This window comes from Cheilinus undulatus, linkage group 2 (genome assembly GCF_018320785.1).
Source record: "Cheilinus undulatus linkage group 2, ASM1832078v1, whole genome shotgun sequence".
In the NCBI taxonomy this organism is placed as follows: domain Eukaryota; kingdom Metazoa; phylum Chordata; class Actinopteri; order Labriformes; family Labridae; genus Cheilinus; species Cheilinus undulatus.
This window is the reverse complement of record NC_054866.1, coordinates 9,338,227-9,348,824: the sequence shown is the minus strand read 5'-3', so window position 1 is coordinate 9,348,824 and position 10,598 is coordinate 9,338,227.

The window sequence follows — 10,598 nt, the reverse complement described above, 5'->3', positions numbered from 1 at the left end:
TATATCTGACACTACCAAAACTATCTTACAGCACAATATTGACTGATAAATCATGACGTATTTCATATCAAAGTGATAAATCTGTCTGCATTTCATAGGAAGCTGATAGATATGACCCTTCATAGCCTGTTAGCTTGCAGCTTGGTCAGCTAGTACAGTGCCATATGGTCTCTCCCAAACCTACTGCAAAAGTTTAATTTCTTCAACATACTCACGGCACATTACAGATAAAAACATCCTGAAGGGAAGGAGATTTGCAAGCTGGTCAGACAACAGAGATTCCCATAGGAAATTCCTATCAGATATATTAGCCCTGTCAGAGTGTTTTCTTTTGACCTTAAGCAGTGTAGTCATTTTTATTTAACATTTTGTAATGAGGCTTTTGCAGGTCAGGTCCTTTACCATAACCAGAAGTTAAATCCAATTCTATTTTAAACATTTTAGCCTGACAGAGATGGCACCTGGTCTGCAGAGGGGAGTCTTAGAGCTGTGGTCTGCAGCCAGACTGTCTTGGAATGTACAGTGTGACTCAGCTCAGCAGTAAGAGCTGCTCTTTCATTACCCAGATTCACATTAATTTGGTACTTTTAAAGGGATACTTCAACATTTTGGCAAATTCGCCCAGTGCCATAATTCCTATAGTCTTAGTAATAGGTCTGTTTCCTTTAGTCGTCGGTGCAAGCTGTTTCTAGATCTGGGGGGACCGTTAAACCAGTTGCACCACTAACGCTATGTTAGCAGACAGAATTTTTGCTTTCCCTCATCAAACTCATCCAATACACAATCCAACAACTCCAAAACGCTCTCGTGGACAAGTTGTGACCTGCACATTCACCACGCTATGAAATAATCATGGAACATTACGAGACGGAGATGTTTCAAAGTTAAATGCAAAGCCGGAACTACACTCCAGACATGGCTGCTGCACTGTGTCACTCCGCCCAGTGGTTCACTCAAGAAATAGTTCCCAGTATTTGCTTCATGTGTCGTAATGTTACATAATCATATGTTATTATTTCATAGCGTGGTGAATAATCTAATGTCAGTTATGCAGTCAGACCACGGAAGTGGGTTGCAAAAACGCTACTTCCTGTTTAGAAAGGAAGTGCAGGTAAAAACATGTGCAAGCAGAAACTAATGCTCCTGACTACTTCAAGATGCCGCCATTACGTTATAAAAATAGAAAATAACAGTAACAGTACTGTGTGGGGAAGAACAGCTCCCTTTAAAGCATGTTTATGACAAAATGAGGGAGAAAATCTTAAAGAGGCACAGCCTTTTAGACCCAGGCTAGTTCACTTCCCTTCATTCTCACTGCCAGATGCAGGAAACATCAGCCTTTGTTGTTCAACTCTTTGTAGGCCTTGACAGACTTTATCTGAGTCCGGATGCAGGAAACACCAGCCAGTGGCATCAATGCATACATAGCATGGAGGGGAACAGAATCACATAAATGGAAGTCAACCAGCTAGAGAGCCACAGAAATTATGTATAGGCTGTTATTTTGTTTTATAGGCAGGCAAGTGAGTTCCAGTTGTAGGGTGTCAATGTCGTCAATTTAAAGCATGTGCTTTGTGGTATTTGAATGCCCAAAACGGATATTAATGTAAGACCCCACAGTCATGGATTTTGCACTCTTTAAGAAACCAGGAAAAATGCCTTGAGGTTCTTAGAAGTGACTAAAAGATTACAGAAACACACACTTCACATCCTGTCTACAAGACAACTTCTTTAGAATATTTTTCCAAGTATAATCATGATTGCTGATGGGGGGATTTGACGGTGTGGCTACATTTCATGTGACAACAGTTTGATTAAAAAACATCACAATTTTCCCTGTTTTGTCAAAACTATTTAGTAATTTATTAATTCAACAATTTACTTATTTTCAGCGTCTTCATCATCAGTGCCAACCCCATCCTGATTACACACTGACGAGGAGAAACAGAGAAACAGAGGTTCAACACATTGAAGATAGAGATCTGCAGCATTTTGATGTCAGCTGATATGAACAGTGATTGATCAAGCAATTTCTTAAACTGCTCTTTGGTTTCCATCAACTTTGACTCAACACATAAGCCAACCAACAAGAATACTTTCTTTGCTCACATATACAATCTGATTCATCCATAATCTCTTCAAAGGTCATTCTTATGTTTATGATGAATGTGGCATTATTCTAGAAACGTGTGATGTCACTGGATGTGATTATCAAAAAGCCTAAACTATGTTCAGTATATAACCCTAAACTTTAACTGTTTTTTCTATGTTTAGATTTCTTTTAGACAAATTGTAATTAGCATCAGATGCCTGATATCATCCCACACACATTTACCAGCAACTTCATCAGGTATATGTTCAATATTAACAGAAATATCTACTCAGCCAATTACAATCCATACACAGGCATGGGCAAGGCGATATGCTGCAGTTCTGAGCATCAGAATGGGAAAGAAAGGTGATTTTAAAGACTCTGAACATGTCAAGCACACTTTTTCTGACCCTAATGTACCAGTAATAGAGACTCGTCAGTCCAGACATTTACACAGTCTTCTGATGTCCACATTTGGTGAGCCTGTGCCAAGCATAGCCTCAGTCTCCTGTTTCTAGCTGATGGGAATGAAAGCCAGTGTAGTCTCCTGATTCTGTAGCCCCATCTCCATTATGGTTTAACATGTTGTGCATCCAGAGAAGCTCTTCCACACACCTTAGCCGTAATGAGTGGATATTTGAGCTATCATTTCCTTTCCATCAGCTCTAACCAGGCTAGTCATTCTTCTCTGACCTCTGCCCCAGAGACACTTTCTCACCAGTCTCAGCAAACTCATGAGATGGTTGTGTGAAAATCCCAGTAGATCATCACTTCTAGAACCAACAACCATAGAACATTCAATTCCTCACATTTCTTCCCCATTCAGATGCTCTGCTTGAACTTCAGTAGATCATCTTGACCATGTCTGCATGCCTCGATCACTAGCGGCGCCAGGATTTTGATTGTGGGTGGGCCTCCAGAAAACTGGATGGGCCAGTTAGGGGAGGGGGTTCCCCTTCATTTCCGTTTCAGCGCTTTTCTGCGGTACTGAGGACAGAGGCTCAGTAGCCTACCTGTGTGGCTCTTGTGTCGCTGTCCTCAGATCAGTTCTGAAGCGGACAAAGACATACACCATAACGCTATCATAAGTTACCTCTCCCTACTGCCAATATTATTTTCACTCCAGAAATTGTGCATACAGACAGCCAGAAACTAACGTTAACATTAGCCTGACTGTTACTTGCCTTGCTGGTGTGAGGGGGTCCCGGGTCCCGGGACGCAGACCAGGTGTTGTTCCAGCGGTAAGGGGGAAACAAAAAAGTCATGGAATACATCAAAAAACGAAAATCAGTGCCTTGTGCAAAAACGGACCAATAAGATCATGTGACTGCAAACAACCTATTAACTTGATGATTAAAAAAAGAATCAGCTGCAGAAAAGCACGTACAATTGCTCGTCGACAGAGAGCATCTCTCTCCCTCACACTTTCTCTGAGCGGCAGCTGTCAGTCAAATCTGCAGTGTTTCAGCACCAAGGACGCGCTAAAATCAACACCAGCTCATCAAGCTTCTCAGCAAAAACATGACTAAACTTTCACAACACACAGCTTATTCAGTTGAAATATTATTTATGATATTGTACCTGTCACTTCATTTAGTATTCAGTAGATATTATTCTGTTATCCAATCAGAGCTTGTCTGCTAAAATTAAACTTTTCTATCACCTGATCATGGATGACCCTCTGTCTCTCATCTCAATGCCTTTTCATTTATAGATCTGTGGACTGCTTCCACAGTTCACAGCATACATACCCACGTTAGCAGCTGTGGGACTCACGCCTCTATGCCAAAAGAGACAGCAGAAAGTCTACAGAGCTGCACTGCTCACATGTCAGAATTCACACACTTCGGCTATAAATCTATAAAGCTTTAAATGCATCCAAAAATAATGATAGCGAAAATAAAGAGCTCATGTTAAGGCACGGCAGCCAAATTTATAATTAAAACTTGGTCTTACCTTAATATATCAGTACGCTATGTGACACTGTGACGTGGATGATAGGCTGCATTTTTCTCTCAGGGCTGTCCCGTTAGTCCCTGTGTGATTCAGGTACCCGGTAATAGCAGCCTGCTAGCTGATGTTGCTAACTTTATATCTCAGCTCTCAGCTGCCAAGGTGAGGTGAGCTCTAACTCAGTGTGTGCAGGTGCATCAGCTACTGTTCGAGCGACTGCTGCTGCTGCTGATGACTTCTGGGTCACAGCTGTTTTTATCTTTTACCTTCATAAATGTCCGTTTCACCATTTTGTTAGCTGAAATTAACTCTCGCTGTAATGTTAACTTTAAAAATAGCGCTTGATTGTCTGTGATTGGTCGGTTGTTTACCGATGTGATGCTTTTACGCACAAGTCAGGATGTGATAGGCTGATATGACGCTTTTTTTTTGTTGTTGTTGTTTAGCCTGCCTACCCATAGGCTGCAACATACAGTCACACACAGTCAGTACTCCTCTACACTCTAGAAAACTAACACCAATGTTGTGTTTACACACTCGCCGGCAGAAATTTATTATGCACCCACCACCCTGGAGGTGCTGGATCCCATAGATATCTATAGAACACTAGATACGCCAGTGCGCTGTGGCAGCCCGCTAAGCGACATGCCTACGTGGTGGCCATCTTGGTGGGGGCGACGTTCTCATTAAAGGCAATGCATGTACATTGAAAATAAATCATAACTTGCTCATTTCTCAACCAATTTTCATGCGGTTTGCTTTATTGTCAACATCAAAACATGTGCTATTAACACAGAACATTTGATTTAAAAAAAAAAAAAAAACGGAGAGAGCTTTATACCAATGTAGCCTACAATTTTAGTTATTTTACTCTTTAAGTCCAGAGGTCTGGGAATTTTTTATGTTCAGCCATTATATATCTACAAATGTATATACATAGACATATAGTTTTATGTATAAAAATAAAAAGATAAAGATATACATGTATAGAAAATATGTTTTTAGATTGAAAGATTTAATTGTAAAGGTAATCAAAAATAATCATTTATATTAATTTATTTGTCTCTCTCCCCCTCCTTATCTCTCTCTCACTCTCTATATGTTTATAGAAACAAACACACTGTGGAGATAGAATAGAATAGAGTTTATTGCCATTTGTACAAGTTAGAAAAAGGTTCATTGAAATTGTTGTGCGTGTCACTGAGTATATAGTAACACTTCACTTCACCTTGGACTTAAATAACGTATATAACTATACATATAACTATAACGTATATAACTTAAATAACTACTAGTAGTAGTGGTAGTACACCAACTACTACTGCTAATACTGGCACTGCTACTACAACTGGTAATACTATTACAAATGCTGATAATACTTCTACGACTCTAAAGACTATTTATACTACTGCTGCTGCTTGTACTACAGCTACTATTAATCGTCTGGTATTTGGCTGTCAAGCTGCTAGCTCACGTTAGTGTTTTGCTAGTAGCCAGGTATTTACTGAAGCTCTCAACAAGATTTAATAATGAAAAAGAGCCAAAAACTATTTTTACCTACGAAAGGTTATTTCCAGTTTCCTTGTTTCAACCGTACAGTGTAGTGTGCAACCGTATGCAGCACAATGTGCAGGCATCCTTGTTTTAGTTTTCGTGCCATCTGCAACCATGGAATGCCCCGACACTTTTGCCCCCACTAGCTTAGCCTCGCCGTAGGCATGCAAATCAAAGGGGCGTGTCGTATCTACTCTTCTATATATATCTATGCTGGATCCAACCAAATAAGTGCCGGTAACGATCTGAGAGGTACTGGATCTTGTTCCAGCGGGATCCTGCCCAAATTAAGTCATGGAATAGCTAGAGTTACCATCTGTGTATCGTTGCACTAGCTGCTTGAAAAGTTTGCGCACCAATGTCATTCATTTCATTGGATCATTTGCTGGTGACGATGCAGCCTGTGCACACTCAATAGTGCACATGTGGGGTACAATCCGCTGATTGGCTGAGAAGCTTTCACTCATAGCTTTCCTCAAGCTGCTTATTGGATGAACAGCTAGGATGAAAACTAATGCTGTGTCTGAAATCACTATTGGCCTGGGTCAAAATGGGTGGGCCCGAGCCTAAAATGGGCCCAATAGCAGCACCGCGGGTGGCCTTGATGCATTGGTTGCTGCCATGTGATTAGCTGATCAGAAATTTCTTTCAACAGTTGAACAGGTGTACCTAATAAAGTGGTCAGGGTGTGTACAGTACTTGAGTAAGTGTGGTCTGTGGCACTAAAACTTCTTATGCTCATTGTATTAAAGCCTGCACACAAACACATGGCTTAGATAGGACAACTTTTCAGAAAGGTTTTGGGCAAAACTGACCCTGTAGAAATCCAAGATCAGTCACAAACATAAATGCAGAAATATTCCTTACAGAAAAACAATCTGCACATTTGTAGAAATATCAATCTATGCAGCCACAAGATGGCTCTGTTATCACACAGACCTGGCGCCTCATTAATAAAGCTTGCTTACGCACAAAACGGGGCTTGAAAGTGTTGCAAGCCACTTTCTACACAAAGGTTGTGTTTTATAAAAATACACTTGGCGGAAGAATGTGCGCACCGATACGTCAACTCTGATCCTTGCACGCGAACATTTTGGAGACAGGGGAAACTTGTGGCGCAGATGGTGAGGTGGTGAATTGAAGCCAGTTTTATCTCATACATTTTATGTCATCACATATCAGACTTATAGACCCGCGTAATCATAAACACCCAAGTCTGCAGTGTTATAGATGTGTTCCTCTAGTGAGCCATTAGGCCTACTACTGTATGCACAATGTTCATATATCATACTTTCATCTTCAAATGATAAAGAGCGGTGGATAGCATTGATTAATTAGTGTTAATTGTGACAAGGTGTGTTATCAGTCTAATTGCTGAGTAAGTGTATAAATAGTGCGCTGACACTTGTGCGTAATGCTGCACAATGGATGCGCTGGCACTGCTGAAAGATCACGCAAAAGGTAGGATCAGGATGGAGAGAGACTTTAGGGACCATGAAGATTTCCTGGCCTATGACGATGACTGGCTAATAAGCCAATTTAGATTCCCTAGAACAGTGCTCTTGGATCCATGTGCTGAACTGGGCCCAGTGTTAGACAGAAACACCCGCTGGAACCGCGCCATCCCAGTGCATATACAGGTGCTGACCACTCTTGGGTTTCTGGTAACCGGCTCCTACCAGCGGGAATTAGCCGACAGGTATGTGTTTGATATGATTAACAATATATAATTTTACATTTTCTGTCTAAAGCCCCTTTTGGGAATGATATGATTATACCAAATATACAGTTAAATTCTGTCCTTAGGTCTGGGATATCGCAGCCATCCCTCAGCACACTAATGCCAGCCGTTTTGGGTGGCATTATAAACATGACCAGTCGATACATCAGGTTTCCTTACACTGTGGGTGAACAGGCCAACATTAAAAGGCAATTTGCAGCAATGTCTGGTTTCCCAAATGTAATCAACACTATTCACTGCACTCATGTTGCTATAAGGGCTCAGAGTGAAAATGAATTTGTCTATGTGAACTGAAAAAAATGTGCACACAATCAATGTACAAATTATTTGTACCTCAAACATGGTTTTGACAAATGTAGTGGCATGGTGGCCTGGCTCAACACACGACTCATTCATCCTGACGCACAGCAGTGTAGGGGAAAGACTGCAGATCGCTCTGTGGCACTCACACTATTTACAGCAGGGCCGATGCGCTGCCACTGTGACCTTCAAGTAAAATCATTTTTCTGGCCTCCACCTCACCCACAAGCACCTCTATGTCAATCTCCATGAAATTCCTTTTCCTTGTCGTCTCTGCAGTCTTGAACGAGCGTAAATGCCGTCTATCAGCAGGCTTATTTATATGCAAAAACATTCCTGAAGTATTTTGCATTGACCATTCATGGTAAAATGTGGGTGTGTAGAGGGCGGGATGTGAGATGAATCCACCTGCGCAATCTTTCAGGTGGACTGTGATTTATAAAGAGAAAAGTGCTTGCAAGTGTGCTTACATATGGTTTTATAAATCAGGTTATTTTTTGGCGCATGCCACTTTCAGCTTTTGGGCGCACGTACAGTGCTTAACAAATTTATTAGACCACCTGTCATATTTGTCTCAGAGACCATCCAGCATCATGAAGTGCTTTAATGCGGACTCTTTCATTTTCAGTGAGCTCTCCACGTTTTACCATTTTGAACAGGAATGAGGAATTTCAAACTGAATTCACCCAAATTTAAGCTGACTCACTGGGCTTCTCTGAGAATTCAGAAATTAATCAAATGTAACATTCAACCACTTAAACTATTTTTCTGTTCAGAAATGCAAGTAAATAACTATAATTTGACACATTAATCAAGAAATATTAATGTGCTTTACTATTTTTTCAGTTTTTTTTTTTTTTTTGTAAATCAGTAAATTGTAAAAGTCATGGATAACAATAATAATTATATTTTAGCATTAAAAATATCATTTGGGTTAAAGAGCTTCTACATATTGGTCTATTAACCATTGCAGAAACATAAAAAATGATTTTGGTAATTACCAATGCTGTTATGCTGTGGCATAAACCTTACTTTGGTTAGGGTTAGGGTGGTCTAATAAATTTGTTAAGCACTGTACACTTTTAGTATGGATCCTACACAATGTTTTATAAATGAGGCCCTTGAAGTCTCAGCTTGCTGCACTGTTGGAGGGTGAAGTGGAGTAAAAAACAAACATCTGAAATGCTAAATGTTGCAGCAGACACTTTATTTTACATTAAAATTTAGAAATACATTGATATACATCTCAAATCCTTTTAAACACTGACAGGACAAGGACATATCAATACAAAAAAATATTTTTCAAAATCAGCTGCAAGATAAGATCATAAAACAAGATTCCCCCCTCCCACCAAGTTATTTAATATGTATGCACAAACACGCAAGTCTTTGTCAAAAAACGCATCACTCTTCTCCATCACCCACTGGTAATCTTTCAATCACACACAATCTTGGGCTCTTTAGTGTATATGCCAAGCAGACTGGGGGCGTTCTTTAATCCTGGGTGTCTGCTGACATGCAGTCTCTCTGAGGATGAGAATTTAATAAAAGTTGCACAGGTCTCTCTGGTGTGAGCCTTTGCTGCAGTGCTGGCTAAAATGTGCATGATCCTCAGCAGGGTGGCCTCGCTACAAAAAACAAGACCTCAAATTGGTTATACAAATAGGACGAATCATGCAAAATGTTTCTTGTTTTTTTAAAAGTGCGGATCACAGAGGTAGGGAAAGATTTGTGGCCAGTGTGCATGAGCAGTTTAAGTGATGGAGGCCCAAGGAAAAGAGCCATTTTACACCCTTTGTTGTTCTTTAAGAGTAGCTTGAAGGATAAATTTCTTTGGCTGATAACTAACCAATCCTTAATTTAAATATTTTACAAAAGAAAAAAAGCATACATTTAGAGCAAGGGTTTAAGTAGACCAGCAAAAATGCTCTTTTTTTCCTCTTCACTGCATCATCTTATGTCCATATTATGTGGTCGGCATTTGAACAATATCACGTCCTTTGCTGCAAATCATACATTTTCATTTATTGCATGCCATTTTAACACTCTGTAATGAACCAGTTCATTGTTTGAATACATTTATAAGGATCTAACCAACTACAGTTTGCATGATACGATATTTTGAAGCTTGGACTCCCCGTTAGGAACCAGGAGTCTTCCCCACAACTTTTATAGAAAATAAGTCCATTTTAATGCCATTACACAAATTAAGAATATACATTTTAAATGCTGAAAGTCATTTTAGATGTTTACCCTTTATTTGATACACAAATTAACTATCTCAAAATATTAGAATATCGTGGAAAAGTCCAATTTGTGACAGTTTCCTGAGCCTTCAGTCTCCCACTGTACACACAACCACAATCATGGGGAAGACTGCTGACTTGACAAATGTCCAGAAGACAATCAGTGTCATCCTCCACAAGGAGGGTAAGCCCGTAAGGTCACTGCTCAAAGGGGCAGGCTGTTCTCAGAGGGTGTGTCAGAGCATATTCATGGAAAGTTGACTGGAAGAGAAGAGTGTGGCCTTCACAGGGAATATTATGGATAATCAAACTATATTTTGTTTTTCTACTCACTCTGAGCAACTTATTTACATTAAAGGGCTCATCCTAATTGTTAACTTTTGATGTATGCTCCACTTTTGATAAAGTCCATTCCCTGGGGCAACTGCCTACTGTTGCATGATGGTAAAACTGTCTATACCAATGTGTAGAATGAAAGAGCATCTTTAAAGTAAACCAACACACCTGCCAGCATGGACACTGGAGACCAGGCAGCTTCTCCGTCAGGTGTCACAGGCTCCTGCAGAACTTGGCGGGACAAGCAGAGGGCCACTCCTGCCAGCTGCGCGGGGAGAAATGATGAATATATCTCTGAAAAGTCATAGCAGGAATGTTCTAATTTAAATGAACATTTTGATGTTTTATTGGTTGGAATTGGTTGAATTTTGTGGAA